This window comes from Thermobia domestica, chromosome 7, assembly GCF_964235325.1.
Source record: "Thermobia domestica chromosome 7, izTheDome1.hap1.1, whole genome shotgun sequence".
In the NCBI taxonomy this organism is placed as follows: domain Eukaryota; kingdom Metazoa; phylum Arthropoda; class Insecta; order Zygentoma; family Lepismatidae; genus Thermobia; species Thermobia domestica.
Window position 1 is genome coordinate 30084477 of NC_137460.1, and position 20154 is coordinate 30104630.

At 35.5% G+C, this 20154-nt stretch overlaps 1 protein-coding gene across 6 annotated transcripts in view; it reads right to left on the reverse strand.

Moving 5' to 3' along the window:
* The window catches only part of LOC145689962 (uncharacterized), a 58256-nt gene extending 43054 nt beyond the window's left edge, over positions 1 to 15202 (reverse strand). For 2 of the 6 annotated variants that reach the window (XM_081764350.1, XM_081764345.1), the window contains exon 1: positions 15080 to 15202. The gene's annotated coding sequence lies outside the window, so the exon portion shown is untranslated. Of the gene's footprint in view, positions 1 to 14981; positions 15001 to 15055 lie in introns of those variants that run through there. The other 4 variants (XM_081764348.1, XM_081764349.1, XM_081764347.1 and 1 more) reach the window with 4 other exon arrangements.
* Positions 15203 to 20154: the final 4952 nt, after the last annotated feature.

Genomic DNA, 20154 nt, shown 5'->3' on the forward strand with positions numbered 1-20154 from the left:
TCAAATAAATGCTTCTACAGCTATTTATATCCAAAATGTTTTTAATAACCTTCAAGGCATAGGAAACATTAAATTTTTGTGCTAACGGCATTATGTGAGTATCCCAAGTAAGGTTGTTACTTATACGAAGACGTAAGAATTTTTTTGAAGTTACACACTTTAAGTCAGAATTCATGATTGATACATTTATGTCATGAGTATGTTTGTTTCGTAAATGGTGAAAGATCAGGGCCACCGATTTTTGTGTATTTACTTTTAAACCGTACAAAGTAAACCATTTGTGTAATTGATTATTTATATTTTTTATTTCCAGTTGGTGTATCGTATTTTTCATCTGTAATGAGAATACTTGTATCACCTGCATATAAGGTTGACTGCCCTGAGGGAATGTAGTTAGGAAGATAATTAATGTACAGCAGAAAAAAGACAGGTCCCAAAACCGACCCCTGTGGAACACCGCCTAAAACTGGGTTGGATTGTGACAAGAAATGACTATGGGATGACGTTTCTTTATCCGTGTATATTATTTCGACCGATTGAATCCGGTTTACCAGATAGGATTTTAACCAGTCATTTACTACTCCGCGTAAACCATAGGCTTTTATTTTCTCAATTAGCATAATATGGGGTACTTAATCAAAAGCCTTTGACAAATCTAGAAAAATACCTAGACTTCTTCCATTATCCATTGCTTCCCGTACCTGTTCAATATAATTGTATATTGCTGTAATTGTTGATTTGTTCATTTGAAATACATGCTGCGACGTAGCAATAATGTGCTTGGAAAGAAAAGCAACAATTTGGTTAACTATTCCAGATTCAAATATCTTTGAGAAAGGAGAAAGTATTGAGATTGGTCTAAAATTATCTGCATTTGTTTTTACGCCTTTCTTAGGTACAGGTTAATTTTTGCATGTTTTAATCTGTCAGGAAATTCACCGAGTTGAAAAGACAAATTTATTAAGTAATGTAATGGTCTTGCTAAATGAATACTCTTTCTTTTTACTGTGGACATTGGTATTTCATCTAGACCCTTGGACCATTTATTTTTAGATCGTTTAGTTATAGTTAAAATTTCATATTCCGACACTGGGCGGAGAAACATTCAGTTATTTATTTGGTAAAACAATAACTGCTCTGAAAGAGACTGACTATTTGGACCCATAGTTTTCTGAATATTCGTAAAGTGATTGTTGAAAAGTTTGGCAATAATAAATGGATCACTAGTAAGATTGCCGTTAATTCGATTTCAATCTTTTCTTCAATTACTCGTTCTTTAGTATTAGTTTCATCTTTCACTATACTTCATATGTCCAGATATACTCCTGTGGTAGTTTTATTTTCAGATTTAATAATGCGTGTTGAGTAGTATCGTGTTTTTGCCAATTTTAAGATATTTTTATAAGTTTTTATACCTTTTATAGTGCTCTGTCATGTTACTTGTTAACTCGCCTCTCTTATATGCTAACTTTAAAGATCTTAACTTTTTACTATAAACTTTAATCGCAGGTGTTATCCAAGATTTTTATTTTTTATTGGAATTGAGCGAAGTTTTCTAGGAAATGCCTCATTGAAGTAATAAGTGTATATGTCATGGAAAATATTCCAAGCTTCGTTTATCGATATTTTGGTGTATATTTCCTCCTAGGTTTCATGATTTAGTACAAAATTGAAATGGGAGATATTTGTTTCATTAAAGATCCTTGTGTACGTGGATTTGACTTTCGAATGTATCTTTGATTAGCGTTTTGTACAATGGAAATATTTAAATGAAATAATTGAGCTTCATGATCCGAGAAGCCACTGTTTATGACTGTAACTGTACCCTTTATATATTTTTTTGTTATAAAGTAATTGATTGAGTGCGCTACGACTATGTTAAGTTATTCTTGTAGGTAAAAATTAGTAAAAAATAATTTTATGTAATAACATTGTTAATCAGTGGTTAGAGATAAATATTTTAAATGATTTCCATTCTACTTTAAGAAAAATAATACTAATTGCAATAAGTTTACTAAATTAATCTTTTATAATGCCTCCTCAAACCTGTTTTTTCTTCCAACATCATCCCTGATAAAATCTTAAAAGTGTAACTCTAAGATTGAATGTGTTCATTCAAACCCATTTCACATTTAACTCGCTGCTCCCGCTCCATACACACAACTCTCAAACCCTCAAGGTTTAAGTCTCTTTTACTTAAACCAACGCAGATCTGTCGTCACTAATACGAACATTATTCTTTGATTATACGCACGATAAAATAGAGAAATACTTTATTACCCTCGTCTTATGTAAAATCCATATTTGCAATTCATTTGCCTACATATTTGCCTCGAAAATATTGCTTCCATAAAAACTTCCCGCGCTGTAATCTCACTTGCACCAATTCCAGACGACGCCTATTTGCTCTAGTTCATACGAAAAGACCTAGTATGTTTCCGCATTATTATATTTTCGTCGCCCTCGCAATTCATAATCACATTCAGATCCAGTGGAAAAGCCACTTGAGCCATAGCCCAAGATTAAAATCTAAAATGCTTTGCTTCTTGGTGCCTATTTCTTGAAATAAAACTGGGAAAGGTGATTTTATATCCATGCTAAATTGTAATAGAGCCCAATTCTAACCGAAAATACCATTGGAGTCGAAACATACTGGGAATATTGGAAAATACAGACAAGTCGCATTGTCAAGTGTTAATCATAATATACCTTAAAATTTTACTGTTAGTTTGGGGGCGGGTGTGAGAGAAGAAAATATCGCATATTCCGTGCCTGCCTATATTCGTAAAGAAATTGCCCTGTACTATAGTCCAATTAATTGATTTTTAGGTACTCTTGAAAGAGGGAATGAAGAAATAATGTCCACCTTCTTATTATACATGAATATTAAAAATAACAAAATAGCACACTTTACTATTCATATGTAGCATAATCTCTTTTAACTTCGTCGAACATAGCTTACAAGAATCGTTCTTCAAATTTCTTGCTTCGAATGTCAAGAAGTTCAATCCAAGAAAATATTAATGAAATTGAAATAAAACATTTAAATGTATCATTTGTTTACAAAAGAATGCCGAAACTAATTGCTGAGTAGACAGTACACAGTTTACTTGAAAATGACAGTAGCATATCATGTTGAGAAAATAACAGTGAAGGTATAAAGAATAAGAGGCATATGCAATGAAAATAACAGAAGATGTTGTTGTTCTTAACTATCAAACCTGTCATCATTACTAACTAAAAAAAAAAAAATCAATAATCTTTACGAGTATATTTATATCTAGCATAGGAATGCAAACAGTTTGACAAAGAATTCGGAAGTTTTTTTTTCCCTCTTTAGCATACATAGCTCTAGCCTGCTTGGTTCCGTGTAGCTGAATGTAGCCATTTTGTGTTTGCGTTTCTTGATACAACTATGTCTTCTAGACTTGTGTGTGTCTCTGTGTATGTCTGTGTGACAAGTACATGGCATATGTTAAACAAAACATGAATCTGATAATGATTTTCGGTCTTGTAAATCTTGTTTGAATTTTCCAAACACACTCAACGTACTTCTACGGGTAGAGGGTTCCTTGCTATCCGGATGTGGATATAGTGATTACTTACTCCATGCAGAATGGAGGAAGTTAATGTAATATGTTGATTAAGAAAATTATATGCATAACACGTAACAAGCTGTATGAGTAATGTTTGTAGCAGGAAAATTAAATGATAGCATTACTCTTCTTCCGCACTTTGCTTTGGACTTAGCAATAACTTTCTTCAATCTGCTCTCACATATATTTACCTAAACTTCGTTGATACCTCACCATAGTATGAAATCATCTTTCTAGCGTTTACTTCGTTCCAATATATTTTTTTTAAATTAATCTTTGAGGTAATATTTTCAGTTGTCAATAACATTTACTGATGAAGACACTAAGAAAGTAATGCGTTCTTTTGTTAACAGTAGTGCTTAACATTTGTAAAATAGTAATAGCAAACATGCTACACATCACTCATTTTTTTTAAATATTAGTATTTCTTCTGTTTATTATAATAACTTTAGTATTGTTAGCGAAAAGAAAAAAGTTGGAAATAAAAAATACTGTAGGTACTTTTGTTTTGATATGCTAAGTATTACGCAACAAAATACACTAGTGACTTTGAATATAAATAAATCTTCCAAGAAAATAATATAAGGTTAGAAGCTATCAGATAAAAAAAAGTGTGATATTGCTGGAGCTAAAATTAGTAGATGGAAATGAAAGGAACACGTGTGGGACATGATTTTGAACAAGCGTTTAATTTTCCATAACGCTCGAGAGCTAAATCTTGTGCATGTGCCAAGAAAAATGTGTGTCTAAAACCACAATAGGTGACACATCTATCAAATCGCTTATAAAGTCATGACTGTTTAGTTTGATTTTTGCAGCCGGAACTTAGCTGCTCACTTTCGTGCACGTTAAATTATATATATATAGAGGGTGACTGGTAATTCGTTCCATTCCTTGTAAGGGTATTTGTACAAGTATTTTTGAACGTTTTCTCCTATATGAACCGGGGGTTGTAAATCAATAGTTTCTGAGTAATTGGCACATGTATGATTTCCCTGCAATTTGCTGGCTAACGACATGTGCACGAGAAAATTTTACCTTGACCCACTTCCATATATCGTAGAGCGATGCAATTTTACATATGTAATCCTACAATACCTGTGCAGTAGGGTGTCCCTTATTTTCGAAAATTGGAAAAAATAGCGGGCCACCCGTTATTTCTTTTCTTTTTAGTTAGAATAGGTTACACATAAAAAATTTCTTTAATATTCAAATATTTACTGGTCGCTCAAGCCTTTTGAAATCAGGTATACAGAATATTGCTTTTCGTCTATACTTCAAGAGATGACCAACAAATAGCAGCACTATTGTAACAAAAGAAAAGAACCATTGACAATAATTTCTTGTGCAATGTGCACAGAATTGCCTTGCTGTTTAACGTCCTGTTAGTAGGTGTGCAGGATTTTGTTCCAATTTATATTTAAAGATCAATTTTAAGGTCTTTCTCTTATTAAATAACCAAACTACCATTGTCACTTACGTGCAAATTGGGAATTTAAACTTGGTTAAGGAAGCTTTGGCTTACTTTACTGTATCTCATACGCTAGTAGATCGTAGTGTTTGGTGTACCATCAATCAGTAAGACGTTTGAGAGGATCTCGGTGCATTAATTTTGAGTGAGAAATGGAACAGAAAAAGAAAGCCTCCTACTCGACTAGGAATAATAGTAAAATTTACTTGCTGGGCAGCACAGACCATGTGATACTAGGTAGCAAACTCCCTTCCAATAAACAGGTCCTGAAATTGTTTCTCCATCATCACCTATCGTTCAAAAAGACTATACGAGAAAGTTCACACTGTGTAATGCAAAAAGTTGAGGAATTTTGGGAAAGAGCACGCATTCCAATTCGTGCGAGGAAGCACACGGTCACCATAGTTAAACAGTTATTTGAGAAGTGGTGCAAATTAAAGAAAAATGCCAGTAGGAAAACCAATACACAAGTGAATAATGAAAAACAGTTTGTGGGTGAATTAGAAAAATGTTTGATATCGCTTTTGCTAATGCTTTGGATGTGATGAAGAATAAAGAAGACAAAGACTTTCTCATAGCGCAACGACAACCTGGCCGTCCAGGAACATTGGGTGGTGTGGATAAAACACTTGCCGTGAGAGAGAGACAGGAAAGATTTAACAAAATGATACACAAAGAACTAGAACGTCAAAGCAAGGAAACAGTGGTGACTTTGGATGCAAGTATTTGTTCTGATGAAAGCGAAGGTGACTACTCAAATGCAATTTCTAATGACACTTTTACCCACAACTTTCAACCAACTCTACAGAAGGTGACACCAAAGAAACGAGTAAGACAGAGTGTGTTTACTTCTGAATTGTGTGCAACATTAGATAGAACTAAAGTGAGCGTTAGGAGCGTTAGCTCTACTGCACAGAGCTTAGAACATGATACAACTAAACTAGCTATAAACCGCTCAAGAGTTTCACGTAGTCGGTAACATCATCGTAAAGCATCAGCGGAAATGTTGAAAGCCAAATTTCAACCCGAGGGCCACTTCAGGTTCAGTGGGGCAGCAAACTAATGGATGACGAGTACAACAATAAGAAAACAGAATACCTGTGATTGTTAGGGACTTGTCTGGTAAAACTGAAGACAAAGTGCTAGGAGCCGCAAAATTAGAAAGAACCACTGGTCTTGCACAAGCTACAGCGATTGTTGAATTGTTAAAGGACTGCAAAATTGCCGCCAGAGTAGCTGCACTGTGTTTTGACACAATTGCGAGTAATACAGGGAACGTATTGGGTACCTGCACGTACTTACAGCGTCTTATAAAGAAAAAACTTCTTAACTTTCCACGTCATCATCACATTTTGGAATTAATGCTTGCTAATGTATTTAAAATTTGCGTTTGTGGTAGTGTAACGAGTGGGCCCAAAGTCGCATTGTTCAAGACATTACAACAATTTTGGGACAAACTCAATCTCGCCAAATATGAGCCCGGTATCTTAAACAAAGTTACATCTGATTTACTGGGAAACAACGTAGAATCTGTTCTGGATTTTGCACAACGTCAATTGCAGTCAGATCATTACAGAGATGATTATCTGGAACTTCTAGAATTAACAGTAATTTTCCTTGGACAGCAACCACAGAGAGGAAATCACTTTAGAAGACCAGGTGCGATTCATCATGCCAGGTGCTTATCGAAGGCACTATACAGCTTCAAAATTTGCATGCTTAATTCTCAGCTTCGAATAACCAAACAGGAAGAAAAGGAAATCCAAGAAGTCTGCATTTTTTTTGACTGTGTATTATGTCAAAAGCTCAAGGTTTGTCTCAAGGTTTGTCTATTATGACTGTCTCAAGGTTTACAGCAACGCATGCTGAACTTGCTCCCGCTTGTGATCCGGAACTACTTCAAGGACTTATTCAATTCATTAGCAAGATCCCACGTGTTGCAGAGGCTACGCTTCAGAAGCTGATGAGACATTTGTGGTATTTGAGTGAGGTGCTGGTCGCTTTGGCTTTTTTGACCAAACGTTGTCGCTAGAGTGTAAACGAAGAATGGTAAAGGCTCTAAAAGAACGTGAAGGGGAAAATACTCCGTCTCAATTCAAGATTATTCATAACCCAAGCAAATACTTGCATGCGGAAATTGATTCATTTGTGACCAAAAAATCGATTCTGTTCTTTCAGTGGCTTGGCATACCTACAAACTTTCTGCAGAGTGATCCACGTACGTGGGATGAAAGAGAAGACTTTAAAATGGGACTGGCAATTGTTCGGCGCTTGAACGTTGTGAATGATAGTGCTGAAAGAGCAGTTGCTCTAACACAAGAATTTAACAGAGCGATTGTTCGTGATGAATCTCAAAGACAAGTTTTTTGCTGCAAGTTGTCCAAGAACACAGACGAAATTTCCCCAACTGCAAGAAAGAAACTCTTAGTAAAGAAAATCACTAGGGATGTATGAGTGTGTGTAATTATGTATTGTATATAATGTGTGTATGTGTAAAAAGTGGTATTTACACCAAATCTGTTACGAACAAAATGTTTTCTTCCATTCGGTTACGTAGACCTGCGCAGGTAGGGCTCTCTTGTAATTGTATGAATGGCTTATAATAGTAAAAAGCTAATAAACTTTGTTCAGCTTGAGCGACCTCTAATTATTATCGTATCAAACTGAAATTTTGCTCAAATTCATTTTATATGGAAAGGAAAAAATATAAGAGGTGGCCCAGTGATTATATCGAATTTCGGTTTTTTGGATATTGATAAGGGACACCCTACTGTGCAGGTATTGTACTAACGTACAGCTCGTAACTGCACCTTTGCTGTGTTATAGGTCCGAACGTAAAGGAAGGTGTAGTGATTCAAAATCCATTACTTCACCTCAGAAAGCAGCGTGACAATGTCGCAGAAGTACTTGGCCCTAGAAAATGACTCCATGGTTGGGAAGAGGTGGAATGAAGATAGTGTGCGGTCAAGAGAAAATTGCGATCTATGACGGATTTCATACCAAGAGTCTTGCATCTGTCTGGTCAACATTCGAGCAGTGAATGGGCGGGTTGTTTTCCAGGAGACCGACACCTTTTTTGATCATGCCACGCTTCGGGGTTTCACAGAATCTAGCAACGCACGCAACAGTAAGGCATAGTATGTCCAGATGATTGCGGTATTCTTTGCCTGGAAAGCAAGTAGTAATACTCCATGTTGATCCCAAAGAAACGTGTTCGTCAGTTTGATCGCTCAGGGTTGAATACGGACTTCCTTTGATAGTGTTACATCAGCACGCAGACATTTGTTTGACTGAGGTTTCCCAGGTTTTTATTCACTCCTACCACGTGAAGGTTGAGATAATACCTTATAGAAGGTCAGGGACAGTTCCTTCCAAATTTTTAGACCCTCCTAAAACACCGGTGGAGGTTCGCACCCTTCTTTCAGCCATTCCCTTGCATAAATAAATAGCAATCGAAACCAATGGAAGCGTACCGACTTCTCACCACCAAAGGAACTCCGTGTTCAACGCTAAGCGGTCAAAACGATGTTCACGTTTATTTCGGATCAACATCGGCGGGGTGTCTACTATTCCACTAAGATAAAATTTCCTGACTTTTCCAGGTTTTCCAGACCAAAACAGAAAATTTTCCAGACTATCTTTTAGAAGTTAAGCTACCGCTATTCTGTAAACACTTGTAGTTTTATAATATGTGTTCCCTTAGTTGCGACATCTGTTATAAAAATATCAACAACGCTTAAATAAGTACCTATTTATTCCTGGCAAGAACAATGTTAACCCGCGTCAGGTACCATGGGGTCAAAATTGACCCGTGTTCTTCACGTTCTTCAAAGTGCTGTAACTTTTAATAATTCGAAATTGCTTCTAGCCCTTTTTTTTTTTTAAATTATTTTCACTTTGGTTTCAGACAGGAATTATGCTTACTACAGACTTGTGCTCGGGTTTACCTAATGAAGGATATTTGTTAGTATAAGTGTTTGCGGTCAAAATTGACCCCATGGTACCTGACGCGGGTTAAATACAATGTGTTTTTTGAAGCCTCCCATCTCCCCTTATAACCACCTCTCACCGCTCGTTATTTCAACTATATATATATATATATATATATATATAAAATACAAAAAGTGTGAATGACAAATCATACATAATGATACACAGAAATGCGCATAAATATTTTACATCTCATACCACGTACTTGTTTAGTACACTCAGTTTCATAAACTGTACTATTAAGTGACATATTTCTATTATATTTATTATTATTCCTGGACATGAAGTAGGGCTAATACATACACGACAATACACGCAGATACATATGGATACTAACACAAATATCGTAGCGAGATACAAATACTGACATACATTGTCGATTTTAGTATTTTAGATTATAAAGGTATTCTATATTTAGTATTTCTATGTAGAATATTTAACACAAAATAATTTGTAATCCAGAACACTAAAATCTACATGACAATTACAATTATGATCACGTTACTGTATTTTCTCTTCTGATTTTACATGTGCTCATCAATTTCGTTGATTTCTTTTGCTGCCTTCTGAAGGATTTTTCGTTCCTTTTCTTCAGTTCTTCCAACTCTGCACCTGCTCTCTTTCTTTCTTTAAACGATTTTTCTCTGCCTCGGTTGACTTCTTCCTTCTAAGAGCCTATTTTTATTTGCCATTTGCATTTTCTTTCTGCATGAATTGTTTTGAAATTGGCATTGCCTGAACACCTGGGTGACGCTGAACACTAGCGTTATGTACTATTCTCTGCAAAACTAAGGCCTCTTCTTCTAAATTGTCCACAAAAACTTCTTATTTGATAAGAATCGGCGTTCAACAGAAGCGTTTCCGTAAGAAAACACTAGACTTTACTTAACGAATGCTGAAAAGTTGTTGCTGGTGTTAGTGTGTCAATAATTAAGAACTACAAATGATGTAAACGATCTTACGCCACGTCAAAATTTTCATTTTTGTGATAACTGAATCTTGAGTACAAATTTCACTTTCGAGTCGTTTTACTTCATCAGCAGAAGGGCCACACAAATGATTTCCTGAAAGCACTTCCAATTCTATGTTTATTTGTTACACGCCAAATCTCTTGTTAAAAACTGAATGGGGGTCATGCAGCACCATAAGTCTTATTTCAATGGCGATTTACACAGAATGTTCTTACAAAAACCTGAGAAAATATGCAAACAAGCCATCGTAAAACGAAGGATATTCAGCTCAGATAATTTATCTGATTTTAATGCTCTACGTTTGCAAATCCAACATCAACCCTCTTAGGCGAACAGAGATCCATACTACCATCTTCTAGGAAACTTCTATCAGGAGTTCAGAACATACTGCCTCAATCACGACGGATTTTTTTTTTTTCTTTTTTTACAAATCTAATATAGGACTACGGGACTAAGTATTTCACCATAAAGAAAAGGAAGCATTGATGAATCTGACTGAAATTTCCTAAGAAAGGACTGAATATCTGCAGTAACAATTAGGAAGGAAGCTAACTTAGCTCCAAGCAAGGAAACTTTCAGACACGATTTAACACTTTTAAGGCTGTAAAAAGATCGTTTCCGATTACTACCTGAAACTTCGAATTACTTCTTTAAGTGTGATAATAATTGCTGAGTTCTGTCTACTACATTCACGTTTTCTATAAAAGTATGATCACTCGTTAGAAAACATGATCTTATTAAATACTTACAAGGATATTAAAAATACTCACAGAAATTACCTGCAAAATAAACATCACAAAAGACACGCGGAACGCCAAACTGCACTGAAAATGGAATAGGAGATTTACATCTAAATAATGTAAGTACGCATTATATTATAAATTAAGAGTTAATCATATATAGTTAGGCTTTAACTTATCGTTACATTAAAAACAAGATCATAACAAGTCTTACTTATGACTTCATAGGAAGTCACCGGTTGCAATAGCCTAGCTATCCCCTTGGACATCAGAATCATTTTTTAACTTGGAGACCAGTAATCATGAGCTTCAGACGCAAGGGTTGGCAACTCCTTTCAGCAGTTCTGCATTCTGTGATAGCTTCTGTTCTAGCGAAAAGTTGTTTTATAAACATTATGCAGATAAAATGTAAAAGCAATGAAATAAACTTAACTTTACAAAAAATTAAATAATATATAAAGAAATTCCCTAACTTTTCCAGAAATCATTCAATTCCATGACTTTTCCAGCCTTTCCAGACTAGTAGACACCCTGATGAGGTATTAGTACTTGCTTTCCAGGCAAAGGGTACCACAATTATTAGGATATACTCTGCCTCACTGCTGCGTACGTTTTCGGATTCTGTGAAATCCTGAAACGTGGCATGCTTACAAAAGGTGCCCGTCTCCTGGAAAACAACGCATCCGTTCACTGCGCGAGTGTTGGCCAGACTGATGCAAGATCCCGGGTATGAAATCTCACATAGGTTACGTTTTCTCTTGATCGCACACTATATTCATTCCACCTCTTCCCAACTATGCAGTAATTTTCTAGGGCCAAGTACTTGTATGATATTGCCACACTGATTTTTATAGGTGCAGTAATGGATTTTGGACCACTACACCTTACTTTACGTTCGGACGTAGAACACAACAACGGTGCAAAGTTTCGAGCCGTACATTATCACATGACCTATATAGGTATTCAGAATTACACATGTAAAATTTCGTCGCTCTACGGTATGTGGAAGAGGGTCACGATAAAACTTTGTCGTGCACATGTCGCTGGCCAGTAAATTTCAAAGAAATCATACATGTGCAAATTACTCATAGCAAATCGAAGGTAAAATACATAAAATACACTCACGAAGAAATCAGACATGTGCAAATCGAAGGTAAAATTAATGTTATTACCACACATTTTATATTTTAATTAATGTACAATTTTTGGGTTCATTATCATTGGATAACCTATTGTAAATTTTTGCATGCATAACCGTAGGAAATAATAATAAAGATACTTCCAGAGAAAGCAAATGTCTTCAAAGATGATATTATGATACGCACTCTTTTCATCGTATATTTGTACGAATTTTATCATATTGTCGTTGCCGAAATCTTGTCAATCTGTACGTATTAGCTATAGGCCTACCACGATTTACAAATAATTTCAATTTTAATAACGTCGCACAAATAAACTTTTTTTTTTTTTTGTATTTCTTGTCAGCGTCTCCAATAACATATTGCTTTTACCGGTAAGTCTTTACTTTGACTCCAACTGTGACTTTAATCGGTTCTTATAGGTTCAGTTACTTCCTGGAACTGTTTGTGCGTGAGTCACTTGTTAGAACTGTTCGTGCCTTTGGTGTGACGTCTTAGTTCATATTTTTCCCACTAGGTGTCTGTGTAGTCATATGGTAGTTGGTTAGTGTGATGTCACATGTTTTGTGTGCATGTATGTGTGTGCTGCTGTTTGTGGCATGCGGGAAGCGCGTAATTGAATTGGTTGAATTGAGTTAGAGAAAACCTATCATAGTTGTGGTCTAAACTGAAGATATTTTCGACGTATTGTAAAAGTGGACGTTTATTGGTTTCTTGTTTGTAATAATAGCAAGTGTGCTCGGTTTAATAAAACGACGTGTGTGCGGAAAGGAACATTTTTCAGTAATGTTGAGTATTGTGCATGTGTTCTTGGTATCTTATTTTTTCGTGTGTGGAATCAGCAGTTATGAGTTTATTATTCATGAGTGTTCTCCTATGGCGAAATGGTGAGTGTTTTCTTTTTTTAATTCATATTATTTTTATTCTTGATTTGTTTTGCATTTGAGTATTAGGCAAAGTATTTGGTTTGCTGCTGCTTGTCCTATTGTCTTGTTGAGATGTAATTTTTTTTCTTTGTCATGCACTGATTTATGATTAGAGACGAGTGTTTTTTTTTTAAATTTTTTCCCTTCTTATCTTAGCTTTATAGTAGTGGTGTGATTATTTATTATTATCTTGGATGTTTTTATGGTACTTGAGCGGGGGGTTTGGGGGGCGGTAGCCCCCCATTTAGATCTGAAAATTCATAGTCACCGCTTCACCTGAATTGATGTTTAGTAACATTGTGGCCCTTGTACTTATAGTATAATTCTTAACATCGTTTAGTAACATTGTGGCCCTTGTACTTATAGTATAATTCTTCACTGTGTTAGTATTTGTAATCGGATCACATGAATCGGTTGAAGTCACTGTTTGGCTCAAAGTAAAAATTTGCCGCCCTTACCTATCAAAGCCCTAAAATTCCAGCTTCCTATTTCATTTTTTTTTCATTTCCCAACCCCTTAGGTCTACTGTTAAGGAATAATAAAGTGTTACGGAAATATAAGCGAAAGCGTGTTATTTTAAACACGTAATACTGCATTAGGAAGCTATGCTGAACTTAGTTCATTTGAATGCTGTTCTAAAATTCATTATTCCTAATGATACAAATATCACAGAAAAGCGAGGCACGTAAAGCATAGGGACACAGTGTATTCTCTCTATCTTCGTTCCCACGCACGGGCAATATTGTTAAGGTACTTTCTTCGGGTTAAGTTCGAAAGTTGGGCGTCCCTTTCCGGCAAAATTTTTAAAATTTACAGGATAATTTGATCGTTTGTGAGCTTGATAATATATAAGAATCTCGAAAAATATCTTTATTTGTTATATATAAACGGTTACAAACATGGGACTATTCGGCGAGCGGAGGGAACTACTTGGCGCAAGGTAACCGAACAGTTGCATTGTGGGTAAGAAACGAGCATTTATGTTATCAACATGGCGAATGTACAAGAGCTGTGAAGTAACAGTTTTAACATTTGTGAAGCAATACGTTGATAACGAGCAACATCTTTTAAAAGTGTGTGAAGAACACGGATTAATGAACCTAATAACAAATTGCAGAAAATGTGGAAAGGAGATGACAGTGACAAAACGTGGCGAAAGCGGACGCCCAACTTCGGAATAAATGCCCTTTCTTCTTACGGAACGCCCTCGGGCGACACCAGAAACTTTGTTTTATCCTTACAGAAGTCAGATATAGTCTTTGGAAGAGAGGGCCAAAACTAAGTTTATATATATATATATATATATATATATATATATATATATATATATATATATATATACAAACATTGAGGGTAAATGTAAACTTCCCGTGAAAAACTGAACTTAACCAAACCAAAATCAGGCTCTATTCAGCAAAAGAATATTAATTTTTACAAAAAAAAAAAAAAAAAAAAAAAATAATCAGATATTATTCGTGCTTTCCGAATATATAACGCAGATATTAGGTAGAATCTTTCACTAAAGAAATTATTTTAAATGAAGTGTCTCACCCTTCGGTAATCTTACATGCTTACTTATGTTAGAGTTTGACCTGGAATTTCGCCGTGGAGACTGATTTTAGGTGGGTCACAAACCATCTTGTGCTAGGTTTTCATTAAGAACGCACGAATAGCATCTAACAGTCAGTGCAAGGACAACCCTAGGAAGCTTGAAGATCACCGACTGAGGGTATGCGCATAAACGAGAATGTTGCATCAAAAGGCTCCACGATTAATGAGAGAGAGAGAGAGAGGATACATCTTTCTCACATCTGCACAACAAAAGCATGTGCAGTGGCGTATTTAGGGGGTGGCTTCCGGGCTTAAGCCCCCCGAAATCTTACTTAGTATAGTAAAGTAAATGAAATATCTTGCAGAATTTTCACATTTCCAGGCAAAGCCCCTCCCGAAACAAAATCGTAAATACGCCACTGAGCATGTGCATTTTAGTAGTCGCCTCGCAAGGTTGTCGCTTTACTTTCTTTCATTTTCGTTTTCATGACAATTTTCCGCACGCTGTAATTATACCCATAAAGGTAAAATTAATCTCCACTTAGGGAAGTAATTCCTTCTACAAGAAATAGTTCGTAAGATTTTAGGATGTTTTACCCGATGAAAGAACTAATGAATTATATCCTAAACCAGTTATACACTGAATTATGTTGCAACATTGCTATCCTTACGATATTCATAAAACTAGTTACTACCTTTTAAACACGTTTACTAAGAAACAATAGTCAATATTACATATTTTCTATCATAACAAACTGCGACAGTTATCAACTCTCTACTCCAAAACCACTATTGAAAAGTGTTGCCAACACTTAGCGAGAGAAAGTAGCAAAAATCAATAGGCTAGCTAAAAATGGCCAGTAATGACAAGGAAAAAAAAAAGAGCTTCTGCGCTAAGACAAAGCTACATAGCCTAATTTCGGTTCTTATAATAATAATATAAGACGAAAAAATATAAAAAAAACTCCCGTAACAGAAATAAATGGCCTCACCATCTTCTTGTTCAGGTTGACACGAATTTTCTTTTGTCTCACTTCATTGTACCAGGCTGCATTTGTTTCTACTAGTTGCAAAAGTGTCGCAAAAAATTAGAATAGAATATTCGATTTGTACCCGTCTCAACGCAAATCTCTCTCTTAATATTGATATATATATATATATATATATATATATATATATATATATATATATATATATATATATATATATATATATATATATATATATATATTCTTTCAGGTTTTCAACCTGTTCCTGAGTCTGTTCTTGATTATATTAACCTCTCTTCACTTCTTCTGCGTTTGAATGTGGAAACGTCAAAACGAAATAATAATAATAAATACGAAACTAATCCCTAATATGGATTCTTCTCCAGCGCCTGTGTATTGAATTCTTCAGTTGAACATATATTTACGCACTTCACAGGGGTGTAGCCAGCAGGTTTATGTAGGAGGGGCCCGTCGTTTTTCAGGGGGGCAGCTACAAAGCCAAAAGAAATTATGTTGCAGCTAGTGTTTTTGAGGCCTGAAAAAAAGGGAAATTTTGGTTGAAAGGAGACCCTCAATCTACATAAAGCTGATTTTCTTTGAAATTTCTCTTATTTTCTTTAAGATTTCCTGACAAATATATTTATTTATTATTCGTGACTAAAAGAAAAAACATAATTATTTTATTAACATCTATGTCTCATTTCCTGTTCTTCGGGCCGTCTACATATTACGTAACGCTATTTTTGACCAATTTTACCCCCTCCCTCCTCCTCGTCACATTTTGTAACGCAAAGCCGAACCCCTCCCCTTTGTTACGTAACACTTTTTGATTTTTTTCATTATTTTGATTATTTTAGGGGTTATTACAATTTTAAAAAAACTATTTTTAATGGTGGAAATTTTTATTACAAAAGGCTTATATTATTGTGAATATATTTGTAGCGTTTTTCGCAATCAAATCAAAGTATTAGAAAATGGTAGACTCGTAATGATATTTTATCAACATATGGTTGTTTAATTAACCAATCATAATTCTTCAATACTACTGTCGTTTCCCCAAGGAGATCGCACCCATCATTTTAGGTCACTGGTGATTGGCAAGGAGAAAGTACTGCGGAAGATGCAGTTAAAAGAGGATTTAAAGAAATAACATCGACCTCTTCTTCCGAGATCCAGGATGCTTCGTGCATTTAAAGTTCGCCAGTGTCAACGGTGCAAAGTTCTGTTCCTCCTCGACCATAGATTCGAAGTGGCTTAACGCGTGAAGGAGCGGGACATCTCGTTTGTGAACTAGATTTCGAGCTCCTTCTTTGGACTTCGGACTTCGGACTACACTTTACAAATTCTATTTTTCCTAAATCAGTGCGAGAATGCGAATAAACTGGATTTCTTCAGAAATATTCAAATCCAAAATAATAATAATAAAGTAGTACGACATTAATATCCGACGAATTAGGTTTTTAATATCCTTAGGTCTGCAAATCGTGCATCGTTTCTTCGCGGAAAATATTATTTCCCGAAAAAGTGTTTCTTCTGTTTCACATGCGAAACTTCTTCGAAGAAAACACTGGGTAATGATTCGAATCAGAAGTTTTAAATAATATTATCAGAAATAGCGATGCAAGTGGGAACGCGAAGGAATTTTAAAGCAGTGGTAACGATCACTAACAACTAACTCCATAAATGCGTATGGCGTGAATGCAATGCCGCGATAGCCACAAAACGGAGTTTTATTGTATTGTAATACACACAGAGTTCTTCACCAGTCATGCTGGTGTCTAGTGCGTCTTCGAATCCCTTCTGTATGACTCAATTTATATAGGCTATAGTTTGCAACTTTTCAAAATAATGGAAATATTTATCTATCTATATATATACAGGGTGAACAGTAACTACATGGACGAACTTGGACGGGTGATAGTATATCTTTAAAAAAAGCAAAAAAGTCCTAGTGAACATGGGGGAAATCCCGTCCCGTTTAGGAATGACAGAATGTTGAAAGCGTGGGAACGTGAACTTCAGAGGCCAACAGCTTAGAAACATCGTAGAGAGTGCGGTTAAAAACACCACTTAGAAGGTCGTATCTACTCTATTGAAAAATGCATATTTGAAAACACAGCTAAGTGTGCGCACGGAATTAACAACCTGTGACACTTCTTTTCTTTACAGCATGTCCGGGAAGCCCTCCGTTCCTTTGGGGAATCCCGTGCGCATGCATAGCTATTAGTACCATAGTTTTATGGTAGTATTTATAGTACCTTGTTGAAACGTTTGTCTTCAAAGTGTCAAATATGAATCGAAGTAAGTTGTGTAATCTGCTGTAAAATAAATAAATAAATAATTAAAAAATAAACCATACTGTTTTCTAATTGGTATAAGGAGGAGATACCACACTATTTTCGATTGGTATTGTAACTTAGTATTTTTCCATACTATTTTACCATAAATTATTAATATGTAAACTTTGTTATTTTTAAGTGACTGAAGAGAGAGAATCTTACAATGATGTTTTAAACGCTGATTATTTGGGGGGCCTGGCCCCGATGCCCCTGCTGGGGGCTACACCCCTGACACTTCATGAAATTTACGTTCATCGTTGTTTTTAAATTTTATCGATACTATCTTGAAATCCCAAAGTGAAAACTGAAGCTAAGTGACTGAAAGAGTGTTTCACTGGTTTCAAATTCTCATTGACACTAAAAAGCGGATTTAGAGAGGGATGTCTAGCCTATATTAATGGGAAGTCTATTCCGAATTTCTTTAACCAGCTTTTTCTTTTTTTTAAAAAAAAACTCAAAATTACATTTCTTCCCCGAAGAATTTTAATATCGACTAGTAAATCAACTCAACTCTGTAAATAGATACCTTACTTGGCACAGCACCCAACCGGTATAGTGAACTCTCCTTAGACTGGTGCTCCTAGAGACAAATCTCACAACAAACAAGTGTCACAGTAAGATGTACTGTATATGCAAAGATTAATTCACGCCAATTTAACTAATTGGAAGGTAACTTGGGACTGTGTATTCAGGTTGTTAAATTTTCAGTCTGCGAAGCTACGTAGTCCTGCATGTCTAAAACCTGTATTGATTACCACTTCACTACACTCTGCGGTGCTGTATAAACCACTGAATTTCACAACCTCTCACAAAAATACTAATTGACCAACTGAAACCAAATTCGACACAACTCATTTTGATACCAGTCACTAACAACACCTAAAGACTGGAACTGGATAGATCAAAATTAACGGGACATCATCTGAAGTACCAGTCACTCACCAAAATCTGACCACTCCCCACACAAATATTAAATGAAAAACTCAAACCAAACTCGACACAAAAAATCTTGAAAAGAGTCTCAACAACAAACAAAAGAGTCTCAAACAAGAATGGAACTAGTCGAATCAAAAGTAAAAATACAATACCTACCATAAACGTTATTAACTAGATTTTGACAAACTCCTCACACAAATTCCAATTGACCTACTCAAACCAAACTCAACACAAACAATTTTGAAAGCAGTCTCCCAAAAAACCCAAACAAAGGAACTGGTCGGATCAAAAGTAACGCTACATCACCTAAAATACCTGTTAGTGACCAAAATTTGACCACCTCTCATATAAATATTAAATGACTAATTCAAACCAAACTCGACACAAAAATTTTGATAAGAGACTCTAACAACACCTAAAGAGTGGAACTGCTCGAAACAAATGTAACGGTACATTACCTAAAATTCTCGTTACAGACCAGATTTTGAGCAATCCTCACAAAAATACAAATACACCAACTCAAATGAAATTCGGGACAAATAGTATTGATAACATTTTCTAACAACACCGAAAGAATGGAACAAGTCGAATTAAAAGTAATAGTACAATACCTACAATTCCCCTTTGTGACCACATTTTGACCACTTCTCACACAAATTCTAATAGACCAATACAAACCAAACTCGACAAAATAATTTCGATAACAGTCTCTAAAAATACCCAAATAAGGAAACTGGTCGAATAAAATATAACGGTGCATCATCTAAAATAACCGATACTGACCAAAATTTTACCACCCCTTACACAAGTATTAAATGACCAACTCAAGCTAAACTCGACTCGAAATAGGTTGACAAGAGTCTCTAACAACACCTTAAGAACGGAACTGGTCCAAATAAAAGTAGCGATATTCTACCTACAATATTCGGCACTGGCCAGATTTTGACCACTCTTCACACAAACACAAATAGACCAATCCAAATGAAAATTGGCACAAATAATATTCATAACAGTCTCTAACAAAACCCAAAGAAGGGAACTGGTCAAATAAAAAGTAACGGTACATCACCTAAAATACCCTTTACTGACCAAATTTGACCGCCGCCCACAAAAATACTACATGGCCAACTCAAACCATACTCGACACAAAAATTTTGATAAGAGTCTCTAAGAACACCTAACCAATGGAACTCCTCGAACCAAAAATAGCGGTACATTACCTACAATATCCGTCACTGACGAGAGTTTGACCACTCCTCACACAAATACACATACACCAACTCAAATGAAATTCGGGACAAAAAATATTGATAACAGTCTATTAATACCGAAAGAATGGAACCAGTCAATTAAAAGTGAAAGTGCAATACCTACAACAACAGTTACTGACCAGACTTTAACAACTTTTCACACAAATACTAATCTACAAACTCAAATCAAACTCGACACAAATAATTTAGAAAACACTCTCTAGCAATACAAAAAAGAAAGGAATCAGTCAAATCA